The 18,002-nt window shown below is 36.4% G+C and overlaps 1 pseudogene; it reads left to right on the top strand.

Annotated features, from left to right (window-relative positions):
- The window catches only part of LOC125823828 (uncharacterized), a 116,026-nt pseudogene that overhangs the window by 9,672 nt on the left and 88,352 nt on the right, over nt 1-18,002 (top strand).

Raw genomic sequence — 18,002 nt, 5'->3', positions numbered from 1 at the left:
GTTTCTCAAATGTAGGATCCGACGTTTCAATTTCTCATCCCTGTGGCTAGAAGTCACTTTGGCTATACTTAGTAGTGGTGAGTCCTCATGTTCTGAAGACAAAATCTTTTTTTTTTGCTTTCGATATTCAACTTTGTCTGTGCCAGGCTCTTCATAAGCTCGGTGACAAGAGCCACATGACCTAAACAGTCCATAGTTCCACATCCTTTAAGTTTATCACATAGAATATGTGGAGAGTAAAGACTGAAAGGAAAAAAAAGATTCGGTCCTCAGAACATGTAAAGAGTAAAGACTCACCACTACTAAGTATAGCCAAAGTGACTTCTAGCCACGGGGTTGAGAAATTACAACGTCGGACCCTACATTTGAGATACAATGTAGGCAAGAGTGTGTGTGTAAAAATATGTATCAAGTATGATAGCAATGCATAGAGATACAAAATCATGCTAAAAAGGACCTTTTATGTCATTCTAACACCAACTTAAAACCATAAGAAAAAGGTTAGAAAACATCATAATAATCATGGTCAAATGCAAGTAAAACCCATCTTTGAACACTTGTGAAATACTTCTTGAAGTAATCTTATTAGTTCATAATTATACTTGTTGTGGGAAATTAGCCTTAACACACATAGAGACCATGTGAGCTATAACATGGAATCCGGTGTTTACCCCACACCGAAAAGAGGTGTTCTCACATGCCAAGGTAAGAACCATGAACTTCTAGCTTATTGTATATTTAAGACAACCTATGATGGCACATAGTTTATGGTACACAAGTAATCGCCACACGTCCACTCGGTACGAAAAATAATTCCCATGGAATAGTCATCAATCATATTCATCTTATCTTTAAGGGACATGGGTAATCGCCTCTTGTCTTTTCATTAGAGGACATGGGCAATCGCCACTTGCCTCATCATTAGAATAGCTCCTTAACTTTGATTCATTTTAGGTGAGAAGACCTTTCTACCATAGAATCCTTAATGTGAGAAAACCTTTCACATTCATGTATTGAGTAATTATGTGAAAAATCATTTTACAACAATCAACGACAACAACATTTATGATTTACTCTCAAAGAGACTTATATCATATTTCATCAATTTCATAAGAAAATGCATATTTCCATAATTCTCCTTTCATAACTCAAAACCCACTTTCAATCATCATAATTCAGAAAACAAGGGTTAATCATGGGATAATGGGGATTCATCTTAAAATCATGGAATTTTCTCAATTAATGCATAAGAGTTCATAAAACAATCATTCATATCAATATTGAAAGGAACCCATGATTTGGAAGAAAACCTTGACTTCAATTGGAGATTTCTAACTTAAAAATTGAGGAATTTTAGGAACTTAATAGAGGAAAGAGCTCCATAGATGGATGCCACATGTCCACATAGTTGACTACGAAAAAGGGTCAAAACTATCCTTAACCTATTCGAAATGGCTTAAATATACCCTTAAACTATATTTCGACTCAAAATGTCTCCCGTCTAACTATGAGACTACATATGCCCTTCTGTTTAACGGAAGCATCCATGTGTGTGCTAAAATGCCACATGGACTCCACATGTGCACGCCAAACACACCCCACCTCCACATAGATAACTTAAAGCCTTAATTCCACATTGTCTCTTAATGAATAGAGGTGACCATCAATGATTAGAGGAAGTAATGCCTTAGAGCCAACTTTAACGGACAGAAACAAAATTGTCAATGTGGATGCATACTTATATAATATTAAAAATCCCTCACTAACAATCCCCCACTAATTCAAATATTAACTAAGAGAGTCTATCAACTAAAGGAAGACTACAATGCATAATGAAGGAGTGTGCTGCATTGAACCTCCCCTTAGTGAAATAGTAATGTTTACTTCAGAGTCTCAGTGGTCTCAAACTTGAACTATGACTGCTTAAGGGAAATAAAATATCACTGCTCACACACAATAATCAAGGTGTTGCCATGATCTTTAAAAGCCAGCATGTTACGGCGTTGTGCTATCCCGATTTCATGAGTACTTTTGAGAATAAACCCAATTCTCATAGGAAGCGACCTGCTTCCACATTCACATTTGTGAAATGTGTCGAGAGTGCTCTTGTAAGTTTAACACTCCACCGTTACAAACTACAATTTTTCATTAAGATTTTTGTAAACTCAACCTTCACAAGTTACTACAGGAAACAACGCACTCACATCATAGGGAGGGAAAAAAAATAGTGCATTTTTACAACAAGTCATCTTATGATTAGTTTTTCCAATGAACCTGGTTATAGGATCTCTAGTCCCCAGATTGGGTTTCCTCATATATGACTCAAAGATTTATAAGCTTCAATTCCATCCCCCTCGATGCGCTCCTGACCTTTTCTATCGTTCAGGCCTTAGTAAGAGGATCTGCAGAATTATCACACAATTTGACATAGTCAACATTAATGGTAACGCTTGTCAAATACGATCTTCCATTACTGTATTTACTCCTTAAAGTTCTGGACTTACCATTGTAATAACGATTTTGAAATCTACCAATTGCAGCAGCTCTATCACAATGAATTAAAATAATAGGAGATGGTTTTTCATAATAAGGTATTTGAAATAATAAATCTGTCAACCAATTCGCTTCCTCACTAGCTGAAGCTAAAAAAATTAGTCCTGCCTCCATGGTAGAGTTAGCAATTATAGTTTACTTTTTTGATCTCCAACAAATAGCACCACCACTGAAAGTAAAGATATAACCAGTGGTAGAACAAGAATCACATGATAAAGTATTTAAATCTGCATAAGAAAAGCCTTCAAGTACAACATGATATTTCTTTATAGAACAAAACACATTTTTTGTCCCAGTTAAATATCTCATAACTCTTGTTATAGCATGTCAATGTTCATTACCTGACTTACTTGTAAAACTCCTAAGTACTCCTAGTGCATATGCAATATCAAGCCTAGTGTAATCAGTCACATATCTCAAACTTTTGATTATGCTAGCATATTCATTTTGATTCATTATATCATTTTCACTTTCAACGGGAAATAAGTGAACACTTAAATCAAAAGGATTTAAATATACATTCTTGCAATCAAGAAAATATTTTTTTAAAATTTTCTCAACATAGTGTGACTCGTCAAGGAAAATTCCATCACATGTTCTTGTTATTTTTATTCCAAGAATAAAATTTGCCTAACCAAGATCTTTCATATCAAAATTCCTTCTAAGAATATTTTTAGCTTCATCAATAACATTCATGTTAGAGCCAAAGATCTATAAATCAACAACATATAATAAATAATAACATGTGAATTATTCAATGACTTATGATAAATGCACTTATCACATTCATTTGTTTAAAAGTCAGCTTTTATTATCCAGGAATCAAACTTTTAATGTCATTGCTTTGGTAAGTTTTAAATCATATAGGGATTTAGTAAGTTTACACACTTTCCTTTCTTAGCTAGCTTTAACAAATTACTTGGGTTGATCCGTTTATATTTGCTCACTTAGGTCTCAATTTAAAACAACAATTTTTACATTCATTTGATGAATTTGCAAATAAAAAATTGTAGGGAAAGCGATAATAAGTCTGGTGGATCTAATTCTAATTACCGGAGAAAAAGTATCAAAAAATTCTAGGCTTTCTAGTTGTTTATGTCACGCCCTGAGCCTACACCCTGGGTGATACACTCAAATTATACCTCCCTAAAGAAGTATAAGCGATCGTTGTCAAATAAAGAAGCCAACTTGTAGGTTGGGGTCGATCCCACGAGGAATATGGTTCAGACTTAAACTTAACTCACTATTATATCGGTTTAGGCAAACTATTTTGGAGACAAGTAATAAAAGGGGGGGGGGGAGAGAGGTTTTGTAAGCAAGTAACAAATTTTTGATTAAGTAACAAATGAGCAGGATTCAAACTTTAAGTTATCAATATGAGAGAGAAACTAGGGTGTATGGGTTCCCCATAAGCTTTTAACGCAATAATCATAATAATAGTAATCCTTTCCTAGTATTTAACATGCAAAGTTGGTAAGATAGGTATCCCTAAGTGATTGGTCCTCCAAATAGGGAATTTCACTACACCTTGGTCCGGCTACGAGTGTATGCTTTACTAACCCTTACCTTTACCTCAGATTAGACATCACATCAATGTATGGCTTAGTTTTCACCCTCACACCGATTGACATTAGACTATTAGATAACATCCACTAAATCTCTGTTGTTAATTCTTTTCTTATTCATTATCTCCTTGGTCCGGCAAGTAGGAACGAGGCGAGTTCTAACATTAACTACCGTTAAAAATACTTCTAATCGAAAGAATTACCAATACATGCATTAACATTATTCAAGAATTACTTAATTATTATTTGTACGTTGTTAATTGCTCATGGTTCCCACAGCCCTAGTTGTGGATTAAGCTACTCATGCTTGAAAGAACACAATTCATATTTTGATAAAAATAATTCATGTACTTACGATTAGAGTAGAAGAAACCTGATATCTCCAATTGAATTTCAAAGTGAAAATCTTATAAACCGAAATACGGAAATCAAGTTGCTAAAGTTTGCAAGTTATTTCCACAAAACACAAAAACTAAGAGTAAACAATGTTTTCTAACCCACAAAAATGAGGTTTATAACTCCTATCTATAGAAAAAATGTCCTAAATAAAAAGGAAACGAAAGAAGTTAATAAGTTGTTTGGAACGTGGCTTCAAGTGATGACTCGACCTACGAACCGTGGGTCGACCTACGGTCTGTAGGTCCCCTTTCGTGGCTCCATACTTAGGATTTTTCATGAACTTCAACTCTCTGAACACATCGACGGATGTGCAGGACGGCCTGTGGGTTGACCTACGATCCGTCAGTTGCTTCGAAGTTCCACACTTGGTCAGAGTTCCCTGATGCTCCATCTACGCCTGCCCAACGATGATCCGTCACAGGACCTACGGTCCGTGGATCACTCTGTGGGTAGCTCGTTCTGTAATTTCATCTATCATCTCCGTCAACTATATTCCAAGCATATTTCGTGCAAACATGATACAAAACACTTTATTTATAATACAATATAGCCCTAGAAACACACAACTTCTAAGTGAAATGCATCAAAAATACCGTAAACTCATGGTATATCACTGGGTGGGACTGGCACTCGATAACCATTGCTAACCCCAAGCAAACTATTCGCCTGGCCTAACTCTTAGCGAAAGACTTTAAATAATAAGAAACAATCTCAAAAGATAACTCATGCAATAACTTAGAATGTCTTAAAAGAAAATTTGACTAGCCAAAATGGCAACTCAATGTCTTAACATAAACAATTGAAAATGGAAAGACTAATGAACTATATCTATCCGTCTATGATGCCTCTAAAACTATGAGGGATGTCGGGACAAGACTCCCGATCATCCTAATAACAGAAATACTAAAAAAAATAAAGAACCGGGATCCTCTTGAAAACAATGAGGCTCACCAACTAACGTTAAGTGCTCAACTGGATCAACGAGGCGTTGGATATTGATCATGATTACTTGTATCTGCATCATAAAACGATGCATGCCAAATGACATCAGTACATTGAATGTATGACCATGGGAGGGGAAAACTAAACACAACATAATCTTGAAATGAATTCTGAAAGAACACTTACCTCAACTTTACTAAACTCATGGATACTCAACTCAAATGTAGATTTAAACAACAGTAAAGGTGAAATTTATATAAAGCATTTAAACAGTAAATAACAACTCAAATTTAATCATATAGTAAAGTAATATAATTCTGTGGGAGTTTCTCTAGCCAATAACCATCACTATGAGCTATGTGTTGATACAATGTCTCACCCACACTGCCAGAATTGTCCTATAACTTGCCAGGATATAGAATGCCTCAACTAAGCGGATCTACTAGTCTATGCTAAAAATCATTAAGGAATCATCTAAAAAGTATGACCCTTCAATTACAAAGTGGAAGATACCTCTTACAATGGGTAGTATTACTGCATTTATTATATTTGACTCTTCTATTTTATCATTTAGGGATTTGGGGGATCTTGGTCCTTTATTTATAGTTCTTACATTAACCGATCTGCCTTTCTACCCACGTTGGCGACATGGTGTATGGAAACATTGATTTGTTATGAACTCAATCCAACATCGGTGCTCAATACTACTCCCAAAATACTTAGCTCATATGTTTAAAAATAAAAACTCTTTTTGTGGTTTGAGATAATTACTCAAAAACTAGCTCAAAGGCTCTCCTGGAAATATGTGTTTCCTCTCTTGTTTAAATATGAAAACATTTACTCTTTGGGAATACTTAGTTCCCATATACTCTTTTTGAAGAAATGAACTTCATTTGTTACTCTTACTTAACTCAAAATTCAAGTCTTAAAACAAGTTTAAAGCATGTGCAAAATAGTTTTGAAAGAACTCTATGAACTCTCTAGACTTGGATCTTAACTTTCCTTGTATTTGAATTTGTGGATTCAAGGATTATGATTTGTGATAGGAAAGATCTCGTGATGTTTAGGACTGTTTTTAGATAGTTAAACATGAGAAACAATCAAGAAATCACTGTCTGGAAGCAAGTCTGCGATGCGGAGATGCATTTTAATATTTGGTTGCAAAATAAATTTTGAGGTAGAAGGGTCCATAACCGCTCTGCAACGCGGAGAAATATTATGTGAAATGGTGGGGCAGGTCCGCGACGCTGACTGGGTCGCCAGATTCGCCCGACTTTTTCATTCTTTGTTTTCTAACCCCAATTCGCCTAAATTTGATCCTTTTTCTCAAATTTTCTATAGATTCAGATACCCAGTATATGCACACAAGAATCTATTCATAACGACTCTAAAATCAACACGGTTTCCTCAAGAACTCAACAATCCACATTTAACTCAAGAAAGAAAGTCAATATTCAAGAACACAATTCAAAATCATCAACTTTAAACTTTCTACAACGAATTTCGCTGAACAATACATGATTGGCGCGTGGGTGACCGAACCCAATGCTATGAAAGTCTCACATACCTCTTTAGGGATCAACCCTTGGCTAAACGACTTCGATTCCGCAAGAAAGATCCAAGAACACTTCACTTTTCTCCTCTTTTCTCCTCTTGAATTCTTTCTTTAAAAATCTAGCTTGAAATTTGAGTGCATAAATTGAACTAACTCAATTTAGACCCCAAATAATTTACTAAAAAGGATTTAATTAATTGGGTAATGAAAAGACCAAAATACCCCTTTAAAATTTGGGTAACTTTCCTTATTCAGACAACTTGACTTCAAACAAGCATATATCCCTTATGCGAACTCGAAAACTAGCAAACTCGGTGGTGTTGGAAAGATAATTCAAAGTCCTTTCATTCGATATCTTCTAGCCCACCTAACTCATCCTATACTAGGAGTTATGGTCTTTTGAAGTTGACCCAAATATCATACTTAGCTTAACTTGTCAAACTTTCCAAATTTGATTATTTCCAAAAACAATTTATTTCAAATTCTAGTTCTTTCAAATAACGAGGTGTTACAATATCTCCCCCTTGGAAACATTCTTTCTCAAATGAAATTACTCTTAGTAGGCTAAGGGTGTAACATCTAACATTCAACTTAAATGCCCAACAAGCAAATCTAACACATTAAGTATATCAATTAAAGAGAACTAAGAAGAGAATTAGTACCTTGATCTGGAATTTCTCTGGGCTCAAAGAGATGTGGATATCTCTTCTTCATATCCTCCTCAGCTTCCTAAGTAGCTTCCTCAACAAATTGATTCCTCCACAGAACTTTGATTGATGTTACTTCTTTGGTCCTCAACTTGCGAACTTGGTGATCTAAAATCTGAACAGGAATCTCCTCATAAGACAAGCTATCCTTAATACCAATATCTTCAGTTGGTATAATCAATGAAAGATCGCCCATGCACTTTTTCAACATAGAAATGTGAAACACTGGATGAATTGCTGCTAACTCTTGTGGTAGCTCCAACTCATAAGCAACATTCCCAATCCTTTTGGATATTTTGTAAGGACCTATATACGGGGGACTAAGCTTCCACTTCTTACCAAACCTCATAACACCCATCATGGGTGAAATTTTGAAGTATAGCCAATCATCTACTTCAAACTCTAAGTCCCTTCTCCTAACATCAATGTAGGATTTCTGATAACTCTGCGATGTTTTCAACCATTCTTGGATAATCTTAACTTTCTCCATAGTCTTGTCATATATACCCAGCTTCACAAACCTCAAACCATCCAATAGGAGATCTTCATCTTTTCCCATAAAGAGCTTCATAAGGAGCCATCTAGATGCTAGAATGTTAACTATTGTTGTAAGCAAACTCAATGAGACGTAGGTAATCATCCCAATTACCCTTGAAATCAATCACACAAGCCCTCAACATATTTTCTAAAGTCTGAATAGTGTGCTTTGCTTGACCATCTGTCTGAGGATGAAAAACAGTACTCAAGTTCTCCTTTAAACCCAAACCTTTCCAGAGTGACTTCCAAAACTGTGCAATAAATTGTGCACCTCTATCTGAAATAATCGAAACTGGAACTCCATGAAGTCTTACTACCTCTTGAAGATATAACTTGGCATAATCCACTGCTGAATAGGTAGTCTTCACCGGCAAAAAGTGGGCTAATTTTGTCATCGATCTACAATCACCCAAATAGAATGATATTGCCTGCGGGACCGTGGCAAGCCAGTAATAAAATCCATATTGATCATCTCCCACTTCCATATCAGAATCTCTATATTCTGAGTCATACCACCGGGCCTTTGATGCTCTACTTTAACTTGTTGACAATTCAAGCGTTTAGCAACGAACTCAGCAATACGTTTCTTCATACTATTCCACCAATATACTTCTCTCAAGTCACGATACATCTTTGTGGAACCCAGATGAATGTAATATCTTGAGCTATGAGCTTCCTCCAAGATCCTCTCCTGGAGTTCATCCACCCTTGGTACACACAACCTACCTTGATACCTCAATACGCCATCTCCTCCTTGTTCAAAAGCCATTAATTTTTGCTTATGAACATTTACCTTTAATCTAAGAAAAATAGGATCTTGGTCTTGCTTCTCTTTCACTTCTGACACTAATGATGACTCAACCCCATTTATCAGCACCACTCCTCCTTCATTGGAATCTATTAAACGAACTCCCAATCGTGCAAGTATGTGAACATCTTCCGCTAACTGTCTCTTTTCTTCCTCAACATGGGCATTACTACCCATAGAAAACCTGCTTAAGGCATTAGCAACAACATTAGCCTTACCTAGGTGATAGAGAATACTCATGTCATAATCCTTGAGTAATTCTAATGACCTCATTTGTCTGAGATTAAGATCTTTCTAACTAAATACATACTGAAGACTCTTGTGATCAGTGAACACATCCACATGAACACCACAAAGATAATGACGCCATATTTTCAAAGAAAATACTACGACAACCAACTCTAGATCACGGGTTGGATAATTCTTTTCGTGAACATTCAGCTGTCTGGAGGCATAAGCTATAACTTTACCATTCTACATGAACACACAACCCAAATCAACTCTGGACACATCACAATATACAACAAAGCCTTGCGTACCCTGGGGTAAGTTCAATACTTGGCTGTAGTCAATCTAGTTTTCAATTCGTGAAAGCTTTTATCACAAGCTTGAGACCATTGAAACTTCACTGTTTCCTGAGTCAACTTGGTTAAAGGGGATGAAATAGATGAGAACCGCTCTACAAACTTTCTATAATAGCCAACCAACCCCAAGAAACTCTTAATATCCATTAGAGATCTGGGTCTAGGCCAATTCTGCCCGGCCTCTATTTTCTAAATATCAACTATAATCCCATAACTGGAAATAATGTGGCCTAAGAATGCCACCGACTCAAGACAAAACTTACACTTAGAAAATTTAGCATATAGTTCTATCTCTGAGAGTTTGGAGAACTACTCGGAGATGACTAGCATGATCTGCCTTATTCCTTGAATATATTAGTATGTCATCAGTGAATACGATAACAAACATATCTAAATAAGGCTTGAATACTCTATTCATAAGGTCTATAAATGTTGCAGACGCATTAGTTAAACCGAACGACATGACTAGAAACTTATAATGACCAAAACGGGTCCTGAAAAAGGGTCTTTGGAATATCACATTCCCTTACTCTTAACTAAGGTAGCCAGATCTGAGGTCTATCTTAGAAAAACAAGTGGCATACTGAAGCTGACTGAAGAGATCATCAATTCTCGAAAGGGGATACTCTTTCTTAATAGTAATCTTGTTCAACTGACGGTAACCTATACACATTATAAGGGAACCATCATTTTTCCTCACAAATAAGATCGGAGCGCCCCAAGGTGATACACTTGGTCAAATAAAACTTTTCACAAGGAGATCTTTCAACTGCTATTTTAACCCTTTCAACTATGTTGGTTCCATTCTATATGGCAGAATAGATATAGGACGAGTATCTAGAAGAATATCTATACCGAAGTATATTTCTCTCTCTGGAGGGACTCCGAGTAGATCATCTGGAAAGACCTCAGGAAACTCACCCACAACTAGAACTGACTCAATAGGAGGTGTCTCAACACTAGAATCATTAACGCAGACTAAGTGATAGACACACCCCTTGGAAACTAACATTCTCGCCTTAAGGTATGAAATAAAATGACCCTTAGGCACTGCTGAACTACTACTCCACTCAAAGACTGGCTCATTAGGAAATTGGAACTTAACAACTCGAGTTATATAATCAATGGATGCATAATAAGAATGAAGCAGTCCATACCCAGAATAACATCAAAATCTACAATGTCTAACTCAACTAAATCAACTATGGTGCTCTTGTGATTGACAAATATAGTACAATCACGATAGTCTCTATCAGCTAGAATAGACTCACCAACAGATGTAGAAACACTGAAGGGCTCACGAAGTTTCTCAGGAAGAACATCAAAATTCATTGCAACCTAAGGAGTCACAAAAGATAGACTCGCTCCTAGATCTAGCAAAGCACAAATGTCGAAAGTAAAGACTTTGATCATATCACTGACAACATTTGGAGAATTCTATTGCTCTTGGCGACTAGTGATAGCATATAGGCGGTTTGCTCTTCTGCCAGTCCCTGAAGTAGCTCCTCTAGGTGCAGCCCTTTATGGTGGAGCAACTGAAGAAGATTGGGCTCTATTGCCCCTATTTCTGTTTCCCTGCATGTTCATAAGACATTCTTTCATGAAGTGACCCTGTTGACCGCATTTGAAACATCCAGTAGAGTCATCACGACAAGCACTTTGGTGGTTTCTACCACACTTAGCACATGTAGGAGCCCAATTACCCCCTTGTGCCACACTACCCTTAGACTGAGCAGGTCTAACTTTGAAATTCTACGAATTCTTATTATTATACTCACATTTGTTCCTTTGTGCAGGTGCACTAGCAGATGATGGAGCAGGTCCCTTTTTCTTATGTTGAAAGGAAGACCGGTTCACATCACTTATTTTTTGCACGGGCTCATTCCATGTCTTAGATTTTTTGTTTCTGAATTCTTCTCTATCCCTCAACTTCTCTTCCTCAACCTGCTGCACATAAACCATACGTCTCGCTATGTCCATATCCCCTATTAGCATAGCTGCCTTGCCCTCCTTACTTGACATACGAGACAACCCAACAACAAACAGACTCATCCTGCTCCTTATATTAGCAACCATCTCTGGAGCATATCGGGAAAGTTGGGTGAACTTCAAACTGTACGCATGATCACTCATAGTTCCTACATAAGGGAAAGGAATTCCCATACCTTGGCTTCTCTCAATTCATGGGAAAGAAACGCCCCAAGAAAGCACTCTTGAATACAACCCTGCTCAAAATCAGTGCATCATTAGTCCTACCCTTCTTCCATTGGTCAAACCAAGTCCTTGCAACACTCTTCATTTGATAGGCAGATAGTACCACTCGCTTAGCATCGGCAACGTGCATAACCTCAAACATTTTCTGCAGTTCCTTTACAAAGTTCTCCGGATCCTCAGTGACACTTGAACCAGTGAAGCTTGGAGGATTTATCCTTAAAAACTCGCGGATCCTTGAAGTATCAGCCACTTCCTGTCGAGCCCCTCTCTGTTGCCTAACTTGATTGGTCACCGCTTGACTTAGCATTCTGATAGCTTCCCGAAACTCAACATTGGTGACCTTTCCTTGGGGTTTCTCTTCTGGTGCATTAGGTACCCCTTGCTACTCAATATTCATCCTAGCCGGATGACCTTAGATAGCTCTTCGTGGAGGCATGATCTGAAAGACACACGCCAGCACGAGTTAGAAAGAAACTTTCATAGAGATAAACTCTATCACATGAAATGAATATGAAAGAAGTGAGAGTTCCTCAATATTGCAGCCTCCTAATTATAGATGTGGCGCGCTTCACACCAATAACTAGGACTCTACAGACATGACTTCATAGACTCCCTAGGGCTCTTGAACTGTATGCTCTGATACAAAGCTTGTCACTCCCCAAGCCTACAATTTGAACAGGACTGGCACTCGAGAACCATTGTTTGCCCCAAGCGAACCTTTGGCATGGCTTAACTCTTAAAGGATGACTTTAAATAATCAGAAACAATCTCAAAAGATAACTCATGCAATAACTTAGAATGTCTTAAAAAAACATTTGAATAGCCAAAATGGAAACTCGATGTCTCAACATAAACAACTGAAAATGGAAAGACTAATGAACTATATCTATTCGTCTATGAAGCCTCTATAACTATGAGGGATGTTGGGACAAGACCCCCAATCATCCTAATAACTGAAATACTAAAAACATATTGAAAGGGGATCCACCGGAAAGCAATGAGGCTCACCAACTAACTCTGAGTGCTCAACTGGATCAACGAGGCGTTGGATGCTGATCCTGGTTACCTGTAGCTGCATCATAAAATGATGAAGGCCAAATGGCATCAGTACATTGAATGTACGAGCATGCGAGGGGAAAACTAAACACGACATAAGCTTGAAATGAATTCTGAAAGAACACTTACCTTAGCTTTACTCAACTCATGGATACTCAACTCAAATGCATATTCAAACAACAGTAAATGTGCAGTTTATATAAAGCATTTAAACAGTAAATAACAACTCAAATTTAATCATATGGTAAAGTTATATAATTATGCGAGAGTTTCTCTAATCCACAACCATCACTATGAGCTATGTGATGATACACAGAGTCTCGCCCACGCTGCAAAAACTGTCCTATAACTTGTCGGGATATAGAACACCTCAACTAAGTGGATCCACTAGTATATGCTAAAAACCATTAAGGAATCATCTAAAAAGTATGACCCTTTCTACCCACGTTGGCTACATGGTTTATGGAGACATTGAGTTGTAATGAACTCGTCCCCATATCGGTGCTCAATACTACTCCCAAAATACTCAGCTTATATGTTTAAAAACAAAAAACTCTTTCTGTGGTTTGAGATAATTACTCAAAAACTAGATCAAAGGCTCTCCTGGAAATCGGTGTTTCCTCTCTTGATTAAATATGAAAACATTAAGTTTTTGTAATACTTAGTTCCCATATACTCTTTTTGAAGAAATTAATTTCATTTGTAACTCTTAACTCAAAACTCAAGTTTTAAAAAAAGTTTAAAGAATTTTCTCAAATTCTCTATAGATTCAAATACCCAGTATATGTACACAAAAATCTATTCATAACGACTCTAAAATCGAGTAGGTTTCCTCAAGAACTCAACAATCCTAACTTTACTCAAGAACGAAAGCCAATATTCAAGAACACAATTCAAAATCATTAACTTTCAACTTTCTAAAACGAATTTCCCTGAACTAAACATGATTGGCGCGTGGGTGAATGAACTCAACGCTATGAAAGTCTCACATACCTCTTTAGGGATCAACCCTTGGCGAAACGACTTCGATTCCGCAAGAAATCTCCAAGAATACTTGACTTTTCTCCTCTTGAGTTCTTTCTCTAAAAACCCTAGCGTGAAATATGAGTGCGTAAACTAAACTAACTCAGTTTAGACCCCAAAGAATTTACTAAAATGGATATAATTAATTGGGTAATAAAAAGACCAAAATACCCTCTAAAATTCGTGTAACTTTCCTTATTCAAACAGCCCAACTTCAAATGGACAGATCTCTCTCATAAAAACTCAAAAACTAGCAAACTCGGTGGCGTTGGAAAGATAATTCCAAGACCTTTCATTCGATATCTTGTAGACCACCTAACTCATCTTGTATTAGGAGTTATGGTCATTTGAAGTTGACCAAAAACTCATACTTAGCTTAACTTGTCAAACATTCCAAATTTGATTATTTCCAACAATGGTTTCTTTCAAATTCTAGTTCTTTCAAATAGCAAGGTGTTTCAGTTTAAAACGTTTTGCAACTAGTCTAGCCTTATATTTATCAATAGATCCATCCAGTTTCAACTTTATCCGTATGACCCATTTTCAACCAATTGTTTTACAACCCGGTGGTAATTCAAATACCTTCCAAGTTTTATTAGAAATTAGTGATTTCATTTCATCATTTACAGCCTCTTTCTTAAAAAAAGAATCACATGAAGATAAAGCTTCTTTCAAAGTGAGAGGGTCATCTCCAACATTATACACATAAAAATCAGGACCAAAATCTTTTTGTACTCTTGTTCTTTTACTTCTTCTTAACACAAAATCCTCAAGTTCTTTATTTTTAAAAGTAGAAGTAGAAGAATTAGGTAGTGACAAAATATTTTGTTCAATCCTTTGACCCCCACTAATTTTACAATCAAAAGGAAACTTAATTTCATGAAAAATAGCATCACCTGATTCTATTATAATATTATCTTCAGGATTAAAAGGTCTATAGGTTGTACTATTTGAAGCCTAACCAAGGAAAAAACTAGTGGTAACTGTCTTACCCAACTTAGTAATCTTGGGATCCATTAGCCTCACAAGGGCTAGACAACCTCAATTAAGCTCATTTGACTCATATTCACGGCCTCTATCAATTCTAATTCTTTTTATTTTTCTTCCAAATGGATTTTTAACCTCATGGAGATAAGTTTTAAGATTTTTAAAAACATCACTTTTATTTTTCAGCAAGAAAATATACGTAATCTTAGGAAAATCATCATTGAAAGTGCATCTTGACTCCTTGCCTCTTTTTCCATGCAGATTTTCATTATCAACATTTCAAGAGAAGTTTCATTTTGTTTGTGGCACCTAGTTTTTTGAAATTCAATCCAAGAAGGAGGAAGTTTATCTACTATGCAACAAACAATAAGGTTATGTACAATTTTGACCTCCTGGGACCTGAGCTCTCCAACAATCATTACAAAGTCTTGAGCTTGGGCTACCACTAATTTAACATGGGTTTTGTCATTCGAAGGCCTAGAAAAAAAGTTTCTAAACCCATTGACGGTCGACTAGGACGGTCTGTTGATGGACCACGGACTGTAGGTTCCCATAGTCGATGGAGGTTGGCGGTTATTTTAAGGGGCTTCTTGGTGTTTTGCCTAATTGTTTTAACCCAATCCTCTGTCGTTTTACCCTTTTCCCTAAATCTTATATAATGATTTTTAACCCCCCAAGCCAACCAATTCAATTCACTCCCCCAAATTTCCCTAAAGTTGAACAAGTCATCCTCTCCAATATTCCTCTCTCTAAGGAGGAAGAAGGAGGCTAGGGTTTCAAGATCAAGACTCATAATCCCTCATTGATTTAAAGCTTTTGGAATCAAGGTATGATAGTTTTCACCTATGGAACTCTTTCCTCCATAGGGTTCCTAAGTTCTCCAATTTACTAGTTAAAAATCTCAAATTGAAGTTAGGGTTTTCTTCCATGTCATGGGTTCCTTTCAAAGTTGATATAATTGATTGTTTTATGAGCAATTTATGCATGAATTGACATAATTCCATGTTTTTAAGATGAATTCCAATGAAGCCATATTTAAATCATGTTTTCTAGGTTTTGATGATTCAAAGTTGGTTTTGAACTATGAAAGACGAATTTATGAAGATTTGTATGTTCTTATGAGATTGATAAAAAGGACCTAAGTTGCTTTGAGGGTAAATCATAAATGTTGTTATTGTTCATTGTTATAAAATGATTTCTCACATAATACTCAATACATGAATGCGAATGGTTTTCTCACAAAAAGGATTCTTAGTGTTGAAAGGTTTTCGCAACTAAATTATGCATCAAGTTTTAAGAGTTATTATAATGGCAAGACAAAAGGCGTTTACCCATGTGCCCATAGTAAAAGACAAGAGGCAATTATCCATATCCCTTAAAGATAAGATGAATATGATTGATGACTATTTCGTGGAAATTATGCTTAATACCGAATGGACAAGTGATGATTACTCGTGTCCCATAAACTATGTGCCATCAAAGGTTGTCTTAGATAGACATTAGCTTGTGGATCCACTTAAGCTAGAAGTTCATGGTTCTTACCTTGGAAAGTGAGGACACCTCTTTTCTATGTCGGGTAGACACCAGATTCCATGTTATAGCTCACATGGTCTCTATGTCGGTTAAGGATAATTTCAAACAACAAGTATAATGATGAACTAAGGTTAGTTCAGAGGTATTTTACAAGTGTTCAAAGATGGGTTTTACTTGCATTTGGCCATATGATTATTATGATGTTTTGTAACCTTTTTCTTATGGTTTTAATTTGGTCTTTGCATGATATGAAAGGTCATTTTTAGCATGATTTTATATCTCTATAAATTGCTATCATACTTGGTATATCTTTGTACTAACACATACTTTGCCTACATTGCTTCTCAAATGCAGGATCCGACGTTTCAATTTCTCATCCCTGTGGCTAGAAGTCACTTTTGCTATACATAGTAGTGGTGAGTCCTCATGTTCCGAGGACCGAACCTTTCTTTTTCTTTTAGTATTTAGCTTTGTCTCAGCCAGGCTCTTCATAAGTTCGGTGACAAGAGCCACATGACCTAAACAATATGTAGTTCCACGTCCTTTAAGTTTATCACATACAGCATGTGAAGAGAAAATATTGAAAGAAAAAAAATATTCGGTCCTCGGAACATGAGGACTCACCACTACTAAGTATCGCCAAAGTGACTTCTAGCCACGGGGATGAGAAATTGGAACGTCGAACCCTACATTTGAGATACAATGTAGACAAAAGTGTGTGTTAGTACAAAGATGTATCAACTATGATAGCAATGCATAAAGATATAAAATTATGCTAAAAAGGACCTTTCATGTCATGCAAAGACCAAGTTAAAACCATAAGAAAAAGGTTAGAAAACATTATTATAATCATGGTCAAATGCAAGTAAAACCCATCTTTGAACACTTGTGAAATACCTCTTGAAGTAACCTTATTAGTTTATCATTATACTTGTTGTGGGAAATTATCCTTAACACACATAGACCATGTGAGCTAGAACATGGAATCCAGTGTTTACCCCCACCGAAAAGAGGTGTTCTCAAATGCCAAGGTAAGAACCATGAACTTCTAACTTATGTGGATCCAATGGCTAATGTCTATTTAAGACAACCTATGATGGCACATAATTTATGGTACACGGGTAATCGCCACACGTCCACTCGGTACTAAGAATAATTCCCATGGAATAGTCATCAATCATATTCATTTTATCTTTAAGGGACATGGGTAAACGCTTCCTGTTTTTTCATTAGAGGACATGGGCAATCGCCGCTTGCCTCATCATTAGAATAGCTCTTTAACTTTTATTCTTTTTAGGTGAGAAAACCTTTCTACCATAGAATCCTTTATGTGAGAAATCCTTTCACAAGGATCAACAACAACAACATTTATGCTTTACTCTCAAAGTCACTTATATCATACTTCATTAATTTCATAAGAAAATGCATATTTCCATAATTCTCTTTCCATAACTCAAAACGCACTTTCAATCATCATAATCGAGAAAACAAGGGTTAAGCATGGGATAATGGCTATTCATCTTAAAATCATGGAATTTT

The sequence above is a fragment of the Solanum verrucosum genome, unplaced genomic scaffold (genome assembly GCF_900185275.1).
Source record: "Solanum verrucosum unplaced genomic scaffold, falcon-dt-bn FXZP01000015.1, whole genome shotgun sequence".
Lineage (NCBI taxonomy): Eukaryota > Viridiplantae > Streptophyta > Magnoliopsida > Solanales > Solanaceae > Solanum > Solanum verrucosum.
Note: the sequence above shows the minus strand (reverse complement) of the source record. Positions and strands in the feature narration are given on the sequence as shown.